The following is a 14,530-nucleotide window of genomic DNA, read 5'->3' as shown; positions in this document are numbered from 1 at the left end:
CGATCGGTACCAGATAAGATATGTGAAATCAACGTAGCTCGGGCACTGCCGGATTTGGACAAAATTGTAGCCTAATTTGATTGTAAACTGGCAAACGAACGAGACTCATTACTCTGCAATATGCTGACGAGATTTTAGCCGAATTCCTTCTCTAAAACACTCTAATTTGCGATTTTCCGCTTCTGTTAAGCTTCCGTTTCCTCGAGAAATCCGCATAGGAAGTTCGAAATTCGATTCAGGTTCGATTTTATCGTATCCCAGGCATAATAATAGCTTTACATTCGCTATTTTCGTCTTCTTTTTTTTTTTCTATTTCCTGGGAATATTTAGCTATTTTTGTTGTCTTGAGCAGATTCTGTGCGGAAGGGTATGACGCAGATTACCCCGGAGACGGTTAACTCATTAAAAACAATTATTTCGACTGTTTTAGCTATAATTTACGTAAACGGTCGCGACACGCGGACTTCCTAGGGAGGTCACCCATCCTAGCTCTGCCATCGCACCAGAATGCTAAACTTCATGGTTCTGATTGGGCGAGAGAAGTGCCGCGTGTTGTCCATCTCCGCCGCGCCACACGTACTCAAGGTATATAAGAATTAACATCCCACTCAATGTCAGGTGCGATCATACCAGCACTAATGCACCGGATCCCATCAGAACTCCAAAGTTAAGCGTGCTTGGGCGAGACCAATACTAGGTTGGGTGACCCCCTGGGAAGTCCTCGTGTTGCCACCCCTTTTCGTGTTTTCTATTTTTGATTACTTGTTGACAGACGATTTTCGGCTCAAATCATCTGAATCTCGATCGGGACCGGATAAGAGATGTGAAATCAACGTAGCTCGGGCACTGCCGGATTTGGACAAAATTGTAGCCTAATTTGATTGTAATCCGGCAAATGAACGAGACTCGTTACTCCGCAATGAGCTGGCAAGATTTTAGCGGAATTCTTTCTCTAGGACCCTCTAATTTGCGATTTTCCGCTTCTGTTAAGCTTCCGTTTCCTCAAAAAAATCCTCATAGGAAGTCCGAAATTCGATTTCGGTTCCATTTTATCGTATCCCATGGATAATAATAGCTTTACATTCGCTATTTTCTTATTCTTATTTTTTTCTATTTTCTGGGAACTTTTAGCGATTTTTGTTGTCGTGAGCCGGTTCTGTGCGGAAGGGTATGACGCAGATTACTCCGGAGACGGTTAACTCATTAAAAACAATTATTTCGGCTGTTTTAGCCATAATTTACGTAAACGGTCACGACACGAGGACTTCCCAGGGAGGTCACCCATCCTCGCTCTGCCATCGCGCCAGAACGCTTAACTTCGTGGTTCTGATTGGGCGAGAGCAGTGCCGCGTGTTGTCCATCGCCGCCCGCTCCACAGCTAATCGAGGGATATAAGATTAAACATCCCACTCAATGTCGGGTGCGATCATACCAGCACTAATGCACCGGATCCCATCAGAACTCCGAAGTTAAGCGTGTTTGGGCGAGACCAGTACTAGGATGGGTGACCCCCTGGGAAGTCCTCGTGTTGCACCTCTTTTCATGTTTTTCTATTTTTGATTACTTGTTGACACACGATTTTCGGCTCAAATCATCTGAATGTCGATCGGGACCAGATAGGACATGTGAAATCAATGTAGCTCGAGCACTGTCGGATTTGGACAAAATTGTAGCCTAATTTGATTGTAAACGGGCAAACGAACGAGACTCATTACTCCGCAACGAGGTGACGAGATTTTAGCCGAATTCCTTCTCTAAGACCCTCTAATTTACGATTTTCAGCTTCTGTTAAGCTTCCGTTTCCTCGAGAAATCCGCTTAGGAAGTTCGAAATTCGATTCCGCCTTCATTTTATCGTATCCTAGGCATAATAATAGCTTTACATTCGCTATTTTCTTCTTCTTATTTTTTTCTCTCTTTTATGGGAACATTTAGCGATTTTTGTTGTCATGAGCCGGTTCTGTGCGGAAAGGTATGACGGAGATTACTCCGGAAACAGTTAGTTCATAAAAAACAATTATTTCGACTGTTTTTGCCATAATTTACGTAAACGATCGCGACACGAGGACTTCCCAATAAGGTCACCCATCCTAGCTCTGCCATCGCGCCAGAACGCTTAACTTCATGGTTCTGATTGGGCGAGAGCAGTGCCGCGTGTTGTCCATCGCTGCCCGCTCCACACGTACTCGAGGGATATAAGAATAAACATCCCACTCAATGTCGGGTGCGATCATACCAGCACTAATGCACCGATCCCATCAGAACTCCGAAGTTAAGAGTGCTTGGGCGAGAGCAGTACTAGGATGAATGACCCCCTGGGAAGTCCTCGTGTTGCACCCCTTTTCGTGTTTTTTATTTTTGATTACTTGTTGACAGACAATTTTCGGCTCAAATCAACTGAATCTCGATCGGGACCAGATAAGACATGTGAAATCAACGTAGCTCGGGCACTGCCAGATTTGGACAAAATTGTAGCCTAATTTGATTGTAAACGGGCAAACGAACGAGACTCATTACTCCGCAACGAGGTGGCGAGATTTTAGCCGAATTCCTTCTCTAAGACCCTCTAATTTTCTATTTTCCGCTTCTTTTAAGCTTTCGTTTCCTCGAGAAATCCGCTTAGGAAGTTCGAAATTCGATTCAGGTTCCATTTTATCGTATCTCAGGCATAATAATAGCTTTACATTAGCTATTTTCTTCTTCTTATTTTTTTTTTATTTTCTGGGAACATTTAGCGATTTTTTTTGTCGTGAGCCGGTTCTATGCGAAAGGGTATGACACAGATTACTTTGGAGACGGTTAACTCATTAAAAACAATAATTTCGACTGTTTTAGCCATAATTTACGGTCGTGACATGAAGACTTCCCAGGGAGGTCACCCATCCTCGCTCTGCCATCGCGCCAGAACGCTTAACTTCATGGTTCTGATTGGGCAAGAGCAGTGCCGCGGGTTGTCCATCGCCGCCCGCTCCACACGTATTTGAGGGATATAAGAATAAACATCCCACTCAATGTCTGGTGCGATCTTACCAACACTAATGCACCGGATCCCATCAGAACTCCGAAGTTAAGCTTTCTTGGGCGAGAGCAGTACTAGGATGGGTGACCCCCTGGGAAGTCCTCGTGTTGCACCACTTTTCGTGTTTTTCTATTTTTGATTAATTGTTGACAAGCGATTTTCGGCTCAAATCATCTGAATCTCGATCGGGATCAGATAAGACATGCGAAATCAATGGAGCTCGGACACTTCCCGATTTGGACAAAACTGTAGCCTAATTTGATTGTAAACTGGCAAACGAACGAGACTCATTACTCCGTAATAAGCTGACGAGATTTTAGCTGAATTCCTTCTCTAAAACACTCTAATTTGCGATTTTCCGCTTCTGTTAAGCTTCCGTTTCCTCGAGAAATCCGCATAGGAAGTTCGAAATTCGATTCAGGTTCGATTTTATCGTATCCCAGGCATAATAATAGCTTTACATTCGCTATTTTCTTCTTCTTATTTTTTTTTTCTATTTTCTGGGAACATTTAGCGATTTTTGTTTTCGTGAGCCGGTTCTGTGCCGAAGGGTATGACGCAGATTACTCCAGAGTCGGTTAACTCATTAAAAACAATTATTTCGACTGTTTTAGCCATAATTTACATAATGGGTCGCGACACGAGGACTTCTCAGAGAGGTCACCCATCTTAGCTCTGCCACCGCGCAAGAACGCTTAACTTCATGGTTTGGATTGGGCAAGAGCAATGCCGCGTGTTGTCCATTGCCGCCCGAGCCACACGTACTCAAGGAATATAAGAATAAACATCCCACTCAATGTCGGGTGCGATTATACCCGCACTAATGCACCGGATCCCATCAGATCTCCGAAGTTAGGCGTTCTTAGGCGAGAGCAGTACTAGGATGGGTGACCCCCTGGGAAGTACTCGTGTTGCCCCTTTTCGTGTTTTTCTATTTTTTATTACTTGTTGACAAACGATTTTCGGCTCAAATCATCTGAATCTCGATCGGGATAAGATAAGACATGTGAAATAAACGTAGCTCGGGCACTGCCGGATTTGGACAAAATTGTAGTCTAATTTGATTGTAAACGGGCAAACGAACGAGACTTATTACTCCGCAATGAGCTAAAGAGATTTTAGCCGAATTCCTTCTCTAAGACCCTCTAATTTGCGATTTTCCGCTTCTTTTAAGCTTTCGTTTCCTCGAGAAATCCGCTTAGAAATTTTGAAATTTGATTCCGGTTCCATTTTATCGTATCCCAGGCATAATATTAGCTTTACATTCGCTATTTTCTCCTTCTTATTTTTTTTCTATTTTCTGGGAACATTTAGCGATTTTTGTTGTCGTGAGCCTGTTCTGTGCCGAAGGGTATGACGCAGATTACTCCAGAGTTGGTTAACTCATTAAAAGCAATTATTTCAACTGTTTTAGCCATAATTTACGTAAATGCTCGTGACACGAGGACTTCCCAGGGAGGACACCCATCCTAGCTCTGCCATCGTGCCAGAACGCTTAACTTCATGGTTCTGATAGGGCGAGAACAGTGCCGCGTGTTGTACATCTCCGCCCGCTTCACACGTACTCGAGAGATATAAGAATAAACATCCTAATCAATGTCGGGTGCGATCATACCAGCACTAATGCATCGGATTCAATCAGAACTCAGAAGTTAAGCGTGCTTGGGCGAGAGCAGTACTAGGATGGGTGACCCCCTGGGAAGTCCTTGTGTTGCGCCCCGCCCCTCTTCGTGTTTTTCTATTTTTGATTACTTGTTGACAGACGATTTTTGGCTCAAATCACCTTAATCTCGATCGGGACCAGATAAGACATGTGAAATCAACGTAGCTCAGGCACTGCCGGATTTGGAAAAAATTGTAGCCTAATTTGATTGTAAACGGGCAAACGAACGAGACTCATTATTCCGCAATGAGCAGACGAGATTTTAGCCGAATTCTTTCTCTGAGACCGTCTAATTTGCGATTCCGCTTCTGTAAAGCTTCCGTTTCCACAAGAAATTCCGCTTAGGAAGTTCGAAATTCGATTCCGGTTCCATTTTATCATATTCCAGGCATAATAATAGCTTTACATTCGCTATTTTCTTTTTCTTATTTTTTTTCTATTTTCTGGGAACATTTAACGATTTTTGTTGTCGTGAGCCGGTTCTGTGCGGAAGGGTATGACGCAGATTACTCCGGAGACGGTTAACTCATTAAAATATATAATTTCGACTGTTTTAGTTAAAATTTACGTAAACGGTCGCGACACGAGGACTTCCCAGGGAGGTCACCCATCCTAACTCTGCCATTGCGCCAGAACGCTTAACTTCATGGTTCTGATTGGTCGAGATCCGTGCCGCGTGTTGTCCATCGCCGCCCGCTCCACAGGTACTCGATGAATTTAAGAATAAACATCCCACTCAATGTCGGGTGCGATAATACCAGCACCAATGCACCGGATCCCATCAGAACTCCGAAGTTAAGCGTGCTTGGGCGAGAGCAGTACTAGGACGGGTGATCCCCTGGGAAGTCCTCGTTTTTTTATATTTTTGATTACTTGTTGACAAATGATTTTCGGCTCAAATCATCTGAATCTCGATCAAGACCAGATAAGACATGTGAAATCAACGTAGCTCGGACACTGCGGGATTTGGGCAAAATTGTAGCTTAATTTTATTGTAAACGGGCAAACGAACGAGACTCCGCAATGGGCTGGCGAGATTTTAGCCGAATTCCTTTTCTAAGACCCTCAAATTTGCTATTTTCCGCTTCTGTTAAGTTTCCGTTTCCTCGAGAAATCCGCTTAGGAAGTCCCAAATTCGATTGCGGTTCCATTTTATCGTATCCCAAGCATAATAATAGCTTTACATTCGCTATTTTCTTATTACTATTTTTTTTTCTATTTTCTGGAAACATTTAGCGATTTTTGTTGTCGTGAGCCAGTTCTGTGCGAAAGGATATGACGCAGATTACTCCGGAGACGGTTAACTCATAATTTACATAAACGGTCGCGACACGAGGACTTCCCAGGGAGGTCACCCATCCTAGCTCTGCCATCACGCCAGAACGCTTAACTTCATGGTTATGATTGGGCGAGAGCAGTGTCGCGTGTTTTCCGTCGCCGCCCGCTCCACACGTACTCGAGAGATATAAGAATAAACATACCACTCAATGTCGGGTGCGATCATAAAAGCACCAATGCACCGGATCCCATCAGAACTACGAAGTTAAGCGTTCTTGGACGAGAACAGTACTAGGATGGGTGACCCCCTGGGAAGTCCTCGTGTTGCACCCCTTTTCGTGTTTTTCTATTTTTGATTACTTGTTGACAGAAAATTTTGGGCTCAAATCATCTGAATCTCGATCGGTACCAGATATGACATGTGAAATCAACGTAGCTCGGGCACTGCCGAATTTGGACAAAATTGTAGCCAAATTTGATTTTAAACAGGCAAACGAACGAGACTCATTAATACGCAATGAGCTGGCGAGATTTTAGCCAATTCCTTCTCTAAGACCCTCTAATTTGCGATTTTCCGCTTCTGTTAAGTTCCCTTTTAGCCAAATTCCTTCTCTAAGTCCGAAATTCAATTCCGGTTCCATTTTATCGTATCTCAGGCATAATAATAGCTTTACGTTTGCTATATTCTTTTTCTTATTTTTTTTCTATTTTCAGGAAACATTTAGCGATTTTTGTTTTCGTGAGCCGACTCTGTGCGGAAGGGTATAACGCAGATTACTCCGGAGACGGTTAACTCATTAAAAAAATTTATTTCGACTGTTTTATCCATAATTTACATAAACGGTCGCGACACGAGGACTTCCCAGGGAGGTCACCCATCCTAACTCTGGCATCGCGCCAGAACGATTAACTTCATGGTTCTGATTGGTCGAGAGCAGTGCCACGTGTTGTCCATCGCCGCCCGCTTCACACGTACTCGATGGATATAAGAATAAACATTCCACTCAATGTCGGGTGCGATCATACCAGCACTAAAGCACCGGATCCCATCAGAATTCCGAAGTTAAGCGTGCTAGGGCGAGAGCAGTACTAGGATGGGTGATCCCCTGAGAAGTCCTTGTGTTGCACCCCTTTTCGTGTTTTTCTATTTTTGATTACTTGTTGACAGATGATTTTCGGCTCAAATCATCTGAATCTCGATCGGGACTAGATAAGACATGTGAAATGAACGTAGCTCGGGCGCTGCCGGATTTGGACAAAATTGTAGCCATATTTGATTGTAAACAGGCAAACGAACGAGATTCATTACTCCGCAATGAGCTGACGAGATTTTAGCTGAATTCCTTCTCTAATTTGCGATTTTCCACTTCTGTTAAGCTTCCGTTTCCTCGAGAAATCAGCTTAGGAAGTCCGAAATTTGATTTCGGTTCCATTTTATCATATCCCAGGGATAATAATAGCTTTACATTCGCTATTTTCTTATTATTATTTTTTTTCTATTTTCTGGAAACATTTAGCGATTTTTGTTGTCGTGAGCCAGTTCTGTGCGAAAGGGTATGACGCTGATTACTCCGAAGACGGTTAACTCATTAAAAAAAATTATTTCGACTGTTTAGCCATAATTTACGTAAACGGTCGGGACACGAGGACTGCCAAGGGAGGTCACCGATCCTAGCTCTGCCATCGCGCCAGAACGCTTAATTTCATGGTTCTGATTGGGCGGGAGCAGTGCCACGTGTTGTCCATCGCCGCCCACTCCACACGTACTCGAGGGATATAAGAATAAACATTCCACTCAATGTCGGGTGCGATCATACCCGCACTAATTCACCGGATCCAATCAGAACTCCGAAGTTAAGCGTTCTTGGGCGAGAGCAGTACTAGGATGGGTGGACCCCCTTGGAAGTCCTCGTGTTGCACCCCTTTTCGTGTTTTTCTATTTTTGATTACTTGTTGATAGACGATTTTTGGCTCAAATCATCTGAATCTCGATCGGGACTAGATAAGACATGTGAAATCAACGTAGCTCGGGGCACAGCCAGATTTGGAAAAAATTGTAGCCTAATTTGATTGTAAACGGGCAAACGAACGTGACTCATTCTCCGCACTGAGCTGGCGAGATTTTAGCCGAATTTCTTCTCTAAGACGCTCTAATTTGGGATTTTCCGCTTCTGTTAAGCTTCCGTTTCCTCGAGAAATCCGTTTAGGATGTCCGAAATTCGATTCTGGTTCCATTTTATCGTATCCGAGGCATAATAATAGCTTACATTCGTTATTTTCTTCTTATTATTTTTTTTCTATTTTCTAGAAACATTTAGCGATTTTTGTTGTCGTGAGTCGGTTCTCTGCGGAAGGGTATGACGCAGATTACTCCGGAGACGGTTAACTCATTAAAAACAATTATTTCGACTGTTTTATCCATAATTTAAGTAAACGGTCGCGATACGAGGACTTCCCAGGGAGGTCACCCATCCTAGCTCTGCCATCGCTCCAGAACGCTTAACTTCATGGTTCTGATTGGGCGAGAGCAGTGCCGCGTGTTGTCCATCGCCGCCCGCTACACACGTACTCGAGGGATATAAGAATAAACATCCCACTCAATTTCGGGTGCGATCATACCCGCACTAATGCACTAGATCCCATCAGAACTCCGAAGTTAAGCTTGCTTGGGCGAGAGCAGTACTAGGATGGGTGACCCCCTGGGAAGTCCTCGTGTTGCGCCCCTTTTCGTGTTTTTTTATTTTTGATTACTTGTTGACAGACGATTTTTGGCTCAAATCATCTGAATCTCGATCGAGACCAGATAAGACATGCGAAATCAAAGTAGCTCGGGCACTGCCGGATTTGGACAAAATTGTAGCCTAATTTGATTGTAAACAGGCAAACGAACGAGACTCATTACTCCGCAATGAGCTAACGAGATTTTAGCCGAATTCCTTCTCTAAAACCCTCTAATTGCGATTTTTCGCTTCTGTTAAGCTTCCGTTTCCTCGAGAAATCCGCTTAGGTAGTTTGAAATTCGATTCCGGTTCAATTTTATCGTATCCCAGGCATAATAATAGCTTTACATTCGCTATTTTCTTATTCTTATTTTTTTTTCTATTTTCTGGAAACCTTTAGCGATTTTTGTTGTCGTGAGCCAGTTCTGTGCGAAAGGGAATGACGCAGATTACTCCGGAGACCGTTAACTCATTAAAAACAATTATTTTGACAGTTTTAGCCATAATTTACGTAAACCGTCGCGACACGAGGACTTCCCGGGGAAGTCACCCATCCTAGCTCTGCCATTGCGCCAGAACGCTTAACTTCATGGTTCTGATTGGGCGAAAGCAGTGCCGCGTGTTGTCCATCTCCGCCCGCGCCACACGTACTCGAGGTATATAAGAATAAACATCCCACTCAATGTCTGGCGCGATCATACCAGCACTAATGCACCGGATCCCATAAGAACTCTGAAGTTAAGCGTGCTTGGGCGAGAACAGTACTAGGATGGGTAACCCCTTGGGAAGTCCTCATGTTGCACCCCTTTTTGTGTTTTTCGATTTTTGATTACTTGTTGACAGATAATTTTCGGCTCAAATCATCTGAATCTCGATTGGGACCAGATAAGACATGTGAAATCAACGTAGCTCGGGCACTGCTGGATTTGGACAAAATTTTAGCTTAATTTGATTGTAAACGGGCAAACGAACGAGACTCATTACTCCGCAATGAGCTGGCGAGATTTTAGCCGAATTCCTTCTTTAAGACCCACTAATTTACGATTTTCCGCTTCTGTTAAGCTTATGTTTCCTCGAGAAATCCCCTTAGGAAGTCCGAAATTCGATTTCGGATCCATTTTATCGTATCCCATGCATAATAATATCTTTACATTCGCTATTTCCTTATTCTTATTTTTTTTTCTATTTTCTGGAAACATTTAGCGATTTTTGTTGTCCTGAGCCAGTTCTGTGCGAAATGGTATGACGCAGATTACTCCGGAGACGGTTAACTCATTAAAAACAATTATTTCGACTGTTTAGCCATAATTTACGTAAACCGTCGCGACACGAGGACTTCTCGGGGAGGTCACCCAACCTAGCTCTGCCATCGCGCCAGAACTCTTAACTTCATGGTTCTTATTGGGCGAGAGCAGTGCCGCGTGTTGTCCATCGCCGCGCGCTCCACACGTACTCGAGGGATATAAGAATAAACATCCACTCAATGTCGGGTGCGATCATACCAGCACTAATGCACCGGATCCTATCAGAAGTCCGAAGTTAAGCGTGCTTGGGCGAGAGCAGTACTAGGATGGGTCACCCCCGGGAAGTTGTCACGCCCCGTGTTCGAAGAGCATGTGACATCCGGCATTGTTTTAACAATTAGTTTTAAACAATTACGCCTCGTATCGAAATGACTAAAACCAGTCTTTTTCATAAATAAAACATTGTCTTTACATTGACAATAGAATAAGAATAATCAGAGTTGCAAATGCGAAAACTGAACAAAAGGAAAATAAAGCCTTGATTTCTTGTATCTTGCTCATCGGCAACCATCCCCAGAAGGCTTCTTGTTCCTCCTCATTCAGTTACTCTTCATTTTAATCTGAAATTTGTAAGGGGTGAGTGTTTTGGGAAACACTCAGCAAGTGGGGGTCGATCGATTTCCAATGATACATATAGAACTTAATCTTTAAAACATTTCTTTAACAAACTATCAAATCTTATCACTTTTAACTCATCATAACAGAAACGAAATAAATATGAGACAGAGGTTATCAGAAGATTCAGAGCAGTTCAGAAACAGATCAGAACAATTCTGAACAGAACAGATCGGAACAGACAGAACACTGTTACTCATCTCATTTCCATGGTCAAATTGTCCCCAATATGTTAGTCCTCTAAGGGTTGAGGCCAGAACACGTTTTTATACCCACCGATGGGGGCCAGACAGAACATGGTTTTATACCCACCAATGGGGGCCAGACAGAATTACAATTCTCGTCCCATTTCAAATCGAGTTGTAATAGTGCAACACAGAATTCAAAGTTTACCAGACAGAACTTATCGGAGTTTTCAGATATCAGAGTTTCAGACGGATTCAGCGAAACCAACGAATTTCGAAGCATAGAGGAAAACACATAATCGATCGAAATTTTAAAAGACGGTCACCATGCTGTTTTCAAAAAAAGAGGACACATTCATGCATGTCATAACTTATATATTAAAGATTTAAAAATACAAACGAATATACATATCAAAAACCCACTTACAGTACTCTCGAAGTTACGGTTCGAAATGTGCAGAACTTTGGCGAACGAAACTTGTTGAATTTCGGCCAAGTGATGACCGAACCAGGAGATGATCTTCACAACGATGTGGATAGCAAATCACAGCATTGAAAAGCCGGAACAACTCCTCCTTCTTTCTTCTTGCAAGCGACAGCCGAGAGGTGGTTTTGGAGGGAAAGGAGCCAATTTTTCTTGCTGATTTTTGGGTGTGATTTCTTTAGCATGTTGAGGTGGTATTTATAGGTGAAGTATGGTCTTTTCCCCTCCCCATGACCGAAATATTGGAGCCCAAGCAAGCCATCAATGTGGTCAAGGTTAACTCAAGCATCAAAGGTCACCTTGGTTTACTAAAGAGTCCATTCTTGCACAATAAATTGGTCCAAGCCTCTTAGCTCTTCCCTTAGCTCCCTTTCTTGGTTAACTCAATAGTCATCACTTGTATAATAAGTTTTTCCAAACCTTTAGTTCTTTTAGCTCCTTATTTGGTTAACTCAATGGTCATAAATATGTCCAATCCTTTAGCTCTTCTCCTTGGTTTACTCAAGGGTAATTTCTTGCACATTAAAATTTTCCAATGCTTTAGCTCTCCTCCTAGCTCTATTTTTTTTATTCTTTTAGGACAAGAAAGAATGAGCTTCATTGAGCTAAAAGATTGAGCTCATGAGCATGGGGTTTCTTTTCCAAGAATCTTGGAGCTTCCTTGAGCTGAGGGTTTTAGCTTGTGAGGTAAGGGTTTCCTCTTCCGAGTGGCGTACCCTCAATTCTCAAGGTTTTGCATTGCCTCAGCTTCTTTTGAGCTACTTTTCGAGCTTTTTGAGGTGCTTTGCTTTGAAAAATCCGGGTTCTCACATCCCACCCTCCTTATTGGAAGTTTCGTCCTCGAAACTTGAGTTAGATAAATCTTTAAAAAGTGAGGGTGCCGAGTGCGCATACGTTCTTCAAATTCCCAAGTTGATTCTCGTTCCATATGATTCGACCATTGTATCTTGACATATGGAATTGTTCGGCATCTCAGCACTTGGTATTTGGTGTTACTTGAATAAGGACTTCTTCATATTTCATTTCCTCGTTCACATTTCCTTTGATTAGTAGCGGTTCAATTTCAAGAATGCTACTTGGATATGAGACATACTTCCTTAGCTGTGAGACATGGAAGACGTTGTAAATCCTTGACATGCCTGGTGGTAAAGCCCGCTGATAAGCTAGGTTTCCCATTTTTCTCAGTATTTCGAAGGGTCCGACATATCTTGGAGTTATCTTTCTAGAATTGCTGAATCGAACCACTCCTTTCATTGGGGAAACTTTAACATAAGCTTTTACACCATTTTCAAACTCCAACGGTCTTCACTTTAAATAAGCCCAGCTCTTTTGTCTATCATGAGCTGCCTTGCGTTTTTCCTTGATAATAGCTACTTTATCAACAATTCAAGTACCATGATAGCTTTCTCTCTGATTTCAATACTTCCATGATAATTATTGTTATCGGCAAATTCAATCAAAGGGGGGTGTTTATTGGAGTCCGAGGTCCATGGCACACGCCCTAAAATATCTTCAATAGTTCGATCCACCGTCTTTGTCTCATGTTTAATTCCTTTTGTGTGAATAGTATTTGAGGCTTTGATGATGATAAATTTCACACATTTGACACTAAAGAAATTGATTCTCTAGATCTTTGGCTCAAATATAATTGTGGCTAATTCACTATCATGTGTTGGATAATTTTGCTCACATGGTTTTAATTTCATCGATGCATAGGCAATTAATTGCCCTCTTGAATGAGAACACATCACAATCCTCTTTTGATGCATCATTGTAAATTGTGAAATTCTTGCCTTCTTCAGGAAGTACTAATACTAGCGTAGAAACGAGTTTCTTTTTCAAGATCTAAAAACTCTTCTCACATTCTTCACTCTAATTGAATTTAGAGTTCTTCTGAGTGAGCTTGGTGAGCGGAAGAAAATCCTTCAACACATTTCTAATAGCCAAATAATCCCGAAAACTTCAAATTCTATTCCAGTATTCGATCAAGGCCAGTCTATGATTACCTCCACCTTATTGGTGATCCACTGATATGCCATTTCAGATATTATATGACCGAAGAATGTGACATTTTTTAATCAAAATTCACATTTCTTAAATTAGTATTTAGTTATTTTTCTCTGAGCATCGGTGGAGCAAGACGAAGATCTTCCTTGCGGTCTTCTCACTTGTTGAATATACAAGAATGTCTTCAATAAATGCTACCACAAACTTGCCGAGGAATTTTCTTGAACACTCTGTTCATGAGGTTCTATGAATGTTGCTGGAGCATTGGTCATGCCAAAGGTATTATCATGAACTCATAGTGTCCATACCCTTTTCTTTTTAAGGCTGTTTTAGGAATATTCTCTGCCTTGGCCTTCAATTGTGATAGTCTGATCTTAGATAGAGCTTCGAAAAGATCTTAGCTCCTTTAACTGATAGAAAAGGTCATCTATTCTTAAAAGATGACATTTGTTCTTGATCTCATATAGTACTTTGTCGAATGACACACTATCTTGTACTTCACCATTCTTCTGTACCAATAAGATTGAATCTCCCCAAGAAGAGGCACTTGTCTGATTTGTTTTTGTCTAACAAATCTTGGAATCGAACTTTATCTCCTTGAGTTCAACTGAAGCCATTTGCTAGGGTTCTTTAGATATTGGTGCAGCACGAGCTATAAAGTTACTTTCGAATTCTTTCACGATCTGAGATAATTCAAAGTAACGCTTCCAGAACTCTCGTACCACGGGAATATTTTATATCTTGAGCTCAATTCCTTCTTTTTCTTCTCTCATTATCGCTAGTTAGACTTCTTAGCCATACTCCATGGCTTTCTAAGTTTGAGAAGCAGAAAGGAAGGATTTTTGTTCCTTATCCTTGCCATAAAATACGATTTATTCTTGGATTGGAGTTTGGAATTCTTACCTCGACCATCTAACACTGCATGATTCTTGTCCAACCAACCAATTCTCAGAATGACGTTGAAATTTACCATAGTACACTAAATAAAATCGGCACTGAATATATGCGTATCCATACTTATTGTGTTCTAAATTATCACGATTACTATCTCCAAACATAAAATCAATATATAATCTTAGAACATAACTCCTATCAGCCTATTGACTTAAGTCCCAATAACCTAGTTAAAATTTCTTTCAACATTGTACGGAAGAAATTAATTCTCAAACAATTCTTCTTTACTAAATCTGTCTTTAATCAAAACTATGAGCCTAACATGCTTTAATACAAAACGCTTCGTGGATGTCTTCTCTACA

The 14,530-nt window shown here is 41.8% G+C and overlaps 11 non-coding genes and 2 pseudogenes across 11 annotated transcripts; all 13 read left to right on the top strand.

Annotated features, from left to right (window-relative positions):
• Window positions 1–616: 616 nt before the first annotated feature.
• On the top strand, window positions 617–735 carry LOC142507153 (5S ribosomal RNA). The gene has a single exon (XR_012805415.1). It is a non-coding gene; the product is annotated as a 5S ribosomal RNA (ribosomal RNA).
• Window positions 736–1,418: 683 nt separating this feature from the next.
• Window positions 1,419–1,537, top strand: LOC142513117 (5S ribosomal RNA). Its single transcript, XR_012809079.1, has one exon. It is a non-coding gene; the product is annotated as a 5S ribosomal RNA (ribosomal RNA).
• Window positions 1,538–2,221: 684 nt separating this feature from the next.
• LOC142506622 (5S ribosomal RNA) lies at window positions 2,222–2,339 on the top strand. The gene has a single exon (XR_012804909.1). It is a non-coding gene; the product is annotated as a 5S ribosomal RNA (ribosomal RNA).
• Window positions 2,340–3,015: 676 nt separating this feature from the next.
• On the top strand, window positions 3,016–3,134 carry LOC142517397 (5S ribosomal RNA). The gene has a single exon (XR_012813146.1). It is a non-coding gene; the product is annotated as a 5S ribosomal RNA (ribosomal RNA).
• A 685-nt stretch (window positions 3,135–3,819) lies between these two features.
• On the top strand, window positions 3,820–3,938 carry LOC142509996 (5S ribosomal RNA). The gene has a single exon (XR_012808138.1). It is a non-coding gene; the product is annotated as a 5S ribosomal RNA (ribosomal RNA).
• Window positions 3,939–4,619: 681 nt separating this feature from the next.
• LOC142507272 (5S ribosomal RNA) lies at window positions 4,620–4,738 on the top strand. The gene has a single exon (XR_012805532.1). It is a non-coding gene; the product is annotated as a 5S ribosomal RNA (ribosomal RNA).
• Window positions 4,739–5,425: 687 nt separating this feature from the next.
• LOC142511065 (5S ribosomal RNA) lies at window positions 5,426–5,545 on the top strand (annotated as a pseudogene).
• Window positions 5,546–6,173: 628 nt separating this feature from the next.
• LOC142510512 (5S ribosomal RNA) lies at window positions 6,174–6,292 on the top strand. The gene has a single exon (XR_012808619.1). It is a non-coding gene; the product is annotated as a 5S ribosomal RNA (ribosomal RNA).
• A 679-nt stretch (window positions 6,293–6,971) lies between these two features.
• On the top strand, window positions 6,972–7,090 carry LOC142513656 (5S ribosomal RNA). Its single transcript, XR_012809591.1, has one exon. It is a non-coding gene; the product is annotated as a 5S ribosomal RNA (ribosomal RNA).
• A 672-nt stretch (window positions 7,091–7,762) lies between these two features.
• LOC142509274 (5S ribosomal RNA) lies at window positions 7,763–7,882 on the top strand. Its single transcript, XR_012807457.1, has one exon. It is a non-coding gene; the product is annotated as a 5S ribosomal RNA (ribosomal RNA).
• Window positions 7,883–8,564: 682 nt separating this feature from the next.
• LOC142515663 (5S ribosomal RNA) lies at window positions 8,565–8,683 on the top strand. The gene has a single exon (XR_012811497.1). It is a non-coding gene; the product is annotated as a 5S ribosomal RNA (ribosomal RNA).
• A 683-nt stretch (window positions 8,684–9,366) lies between these two features.
• On the top strand, window positions 9,367–9,485 carry LOC142507627 (5S ribosomal RNA). Its single transcript, XR_012805880.1, has one exon. It is a non-coding gene; the product is annotated as a 5S ribosomal RNA (ribosomal RNA).
• Window positions 9,486–10,167: 682 nt separating this feature from the next.
• On the top strand, window positions 10,168–10,287 carry LOC142512601 (5S ribosomal RNA; annotated as a pseudogene).
• The last annotated feature ends 4,243 nt before the right edge of the window (window positions 10,288–14,530 follow it).

This window comes from Primulina tabacum, chromosome 10 (genome assembly GCF_025594145.1).
Source record: "Primulina tabacum isolate GXHZ01 chromosome 10, ASM2559414v2, whole genome shotgun sequence".
Taxonomy (NCBI): domain Eukaryota; kingdom Viridiplantae; phylum Streptophyta; class Magnoliopsida; order Lamiales; family Gesneriaceae; genus Primulina; species Primulina tabacum.
The sequence above is the reverse complement of the archived record's forward strand: the minus strand, read 5'-3'. Positions and strand labels throughout refer to the sequence as shown.